This window comes from Crocuta crocuta, unplaced genomic scaffold (assembly GCF_008692635.1).
Source record: "Crocuta crocuta isolate KB4526 unplaced genomic scaffold, BGI_CrCroc_1.0 scaffold675, whole genome shotgun sequence".
Lineage (NCBI taxonomy): Eukaryota > Metazoa > Chordata > Mammalia > Carnivora > Hyaenidae > Crocuta > Crocuta crocuta.
This window is the reverse complement of record NW_027528796.1, coordinates 3,094,695-3,098,287: the sequence shown is the minus strand read 5'-3', so window position 1 is coordinate 3,098,287 and position 3,593 is coordinate 3,094,695.

The window sequence follows — 3,593 nt, the reverse complement described above, 5'->3', positions numbered from 1 at the left end:
CCCGGTGCCCTCCACCCCCCCCAGCAAAGGTCAGATGCTGTGCCAGAAGCCCCTGCAGCCAGGACAGGTGACAGGCTTGTGAACTTGGGGCATGAAGTGAGGGGCGCCAGGTGAGCAGTGAGCCGAGGGCAAGGTGGGGCCTGGGCGGCAGGCCTCGCAGAGCGCGGCTGTGCAGAAGGGCCACACAGGGAGCCCAGAGCCCCGTGAGGGAGACCCCCGTGCCATCCAGGAAGAGTGGGAGGTTCTGGGGGGCAGCCTGAGGGGCCGTGCAAGCCTAGGTCCGGCTGGCCCTGGAGGTCACTTGTGAGAATAAGGGGGGTGTCCACCTGCGGTCACCACTGAGTTGGCCTCACCTGCCGCCGACTGGGCCCAGCTGGGCACCAGCCGTCCCTGGCTCGGATCCCAGGAGCCCGGCTCCGGATGAGGCCCCAGCAGCCCCGAAGCTGGTTTGGGGGCGACTTGAATGGTTTATAAAGGCAGACGCCCTGCACAAAATGACCTCCCAGGGCCCCGCGCACCTTGGGGACCACCCTGGTGATGTGCATGCTAGGAACTCAGACACCTGCCCACTAATGAGTGAGTCTGCGTTTGCAGTCGCTGCCCGAAGGAATCGTGTAAGAGGAAGACACCGTACCGCAATACGTGTGTGTGAGTGTGTGTGTGTGTGTGTGTGTGTGTGAGTGTGTGTGCGGCGGGGACCAGGATTCTCTCGCAGCTGCGTGCACTCCAGCCAGGGGTGTGTGCGGGCACACTTATGGGCATGTGCGTGCCCGTGGCTCACCTGGCCCGCTCCCAGCTGGGAGAGGAAGCTGAAGAGCTGGCAAGACGGCACGCTCGTGCCTGGCCCGGACCCCACACCTGAGGCACAAGGAACATGTGTGCTTTGTTACGGGAGAAAGGGACAGGTGTGCGAGAGAGGGACGGGGGCAGCGAGCCAGGCCACGGACCCTCCTGCGGACTCCGGCGTTTACCCGTGGCAGTGGGAACTCCCGCCTGATTTCTGCTGTTCTCTGTGAGTTATTTTACAGGAAACTCAAAATGTTACGTGTCGGTCAGAACGTAATGGAAGGAGACACGAAGCAGCTGTGGCTGGCGGATGGGCCTGTGTGTCCTCATGCTGCTGGGTGATGCCCAGAGATTCAGCAACGAGTGTGTGTCCCCTGGGGGCCGGTGGGCCCGGAGGAAGTGGCTGTCCACATACACCCGACTGCCACGGCCACGGAAAAGCCCGTTAGCTCCACGGGCCAAGGCTGCCTGCCCGCTCGATCCACGCAGCGCAGACCACACTTCACTGGGGCCACAGGGAAATGTCCCTTCTGTTTAGATGGGGCCCACCCACCCCCCACGCAGGCCCATCCGTCCTGAACAGAAGCCCTGCCCGTCTCCCGGGGAAAGCTGCCCCTCCCTCCTGGGCCGGCCCATGACTGCCGTCTCCACGAATGGCCACCCAGAGGCCACCTGTTCTGTCTGCAGAGTCTGGCTTGAACCCTTCTGGATTTTTCTCCACTCACCAGCCATGAGAACTGCCCACCTTCTGTGGAGTGTCCCGTGGAGGCCACAGCAGAGCACCACAAGCTTGGTGGCTGAAAACCACAAGCACTGATTCTCCCACAGTTCAGGAGGTGTGGGCGGGGCGCACCGTGGCCCTTTCCTTGCCTCCTCCTGATTCCGGCGCTGCCCATGGTCATCAGCGTCCCTTGGCTTGTGGCTGGGTCACCCCAATCTCTGCCTCGGCTGCCACGTGGCCCTTCTCCCTGTGTGCCTCTGTGTCCACATGTCCCTCTGCTATGGGGACATCAGTCACTGGATCAGGGCCCCACCCACCTCAGGGTGACCTCAGCCTAACTTACTATTCTGCAAAGACCCTATTTCCAGAGAAAGTCACATTCACAGGTGCAAGTGGTTATGAAATTTCCCGGGGGGGTGGGGTGGGCGGGGACACAACTCAACCTCCTGCGCCCTCAGTATTAGCTTTCCCGCCCGTCCCTCTCTGCCCCTCCCGTCGCCGTGCGTGCCCAGCCGTCAGCACGATGTCCGCTCCCCGCTCTCCATCGACAGCAGGCCCCTCAGGAGCCCGTCTCTCTCTCCGAGGGCGTGGCATCCCTGCCGAGGCCATCGCTCATGCGCACTCTTACCCGCGCAGGGTGGCGACTCAGCTCTTCGCAGATGCCTCCTCTCCGTCAGGCTTCCTCAAACAAGCCAGGATCCGAGGAAGGCAAAGGGCAGACCCCCGTGAGGCAGGAGAACGGCAGACTCAGAGCCCAGTGCAGATGCAGGGAGGGACAGCAGGGCCTCTGTGGGAGGACCAGGGCACCGGGCGCAGGGGACTCGCAGGGGACGGCTGGCAGCAGGGTCGTTAGAAGGAGAGATCAGGAAGGTACAGATCCGGGAAGACAAAGTGTTTGCCTGGGCAAACTCAAACCTGCAGTGTCAACCGTCTGGCTACAAATGGGAAGTGTATCAGTCAGCTCTTGCTGCATAACAAACCACTCTGAAATGTAGGGACTCAAAACAACATTGCTTATTATTTCTCATGGCTTTGGGGGTTCCAGGACAGGATTTGAGGTCTGGCCTTGCTCAGCTGAAGCCGGTGGGTCCAAAGGCCACATGTCTGTGGAGTTGTTTGGTGCCAGCTGGGGTCCGGTGCAGCAGGCTGACATGGTTCATTCTCGTGGTGGCAAAGTGACCCCAGTGGCAAGAGCACGTGAGCCCCAGTGCTTGGGCACTTTTCACGCCTTGCCATGCTCACGACTGTTACGTTATGTCCCTCTGGCCACAGCAAGTCACTTGGTCAAGCTCAGGGGTAAGGGGGTGCAGGGATAGACTCCACTTCACAACAGAGGGACACGGGGTTTGCCATCTACCAGAGTGAGGGGCCCTGGTCCAAACCCACGACTGGCAGCCATGCCCCACTCTTAGCCTCTTCTACCCACTCCGTTTCGGGAGTGAAGCCTCACCACAGACCCCGTGAGGGGCAGCCGAAAAGCTACCTTGGCGTTCTGGTGCTGCCATCCTTGAACTCCCACTGAAGGGGCTCGACTCAGAGGCTCTTGAACGCTTCCGCGTGGTCCTTGGAGGGCTTCCCAGACGTGCCGTGTGGTCTCCGACCGGCTCCGGCCGGCATCAGTTCCGAGCGTGGGAAGTCGGGGACAGCATCACACCCCACTTGCAGGGCCTCATGCCGCAGGCCAAGGCGGCTTTCCCGCCCTTGACCTTGTTCTGTCTCAGCAGATCTGTGCACGGGACTCGCTGCACCAAGCCATCAGAGGCCCCGAGTAAAACCTGAAGAATGTTTACCCATTAACCTCACCACAAAAGCATCTAAATAAGGGATTCTAGCGAGTGGCGGGTTTTCTTCTGAGCCCCCAAGGGCTCACAGAAGGTGTCAGATTTGTCTTTCGAGTGAGGGGAGGGCACAAACACTCCCTTTTCCGACACGGTCAGAGGGGGCTGGGGTTTCCTGTGAGGAAGGTGGGTGCCAGCGGCTCACGAGCGGGAAACCGCTGACGCGCCACGGCACACCCACAGGGTGTGACAGGCTGCGGCCACAGCGAACGGTTGCGGGCTTCAAGGACATTCCATGTCGTTGGAAA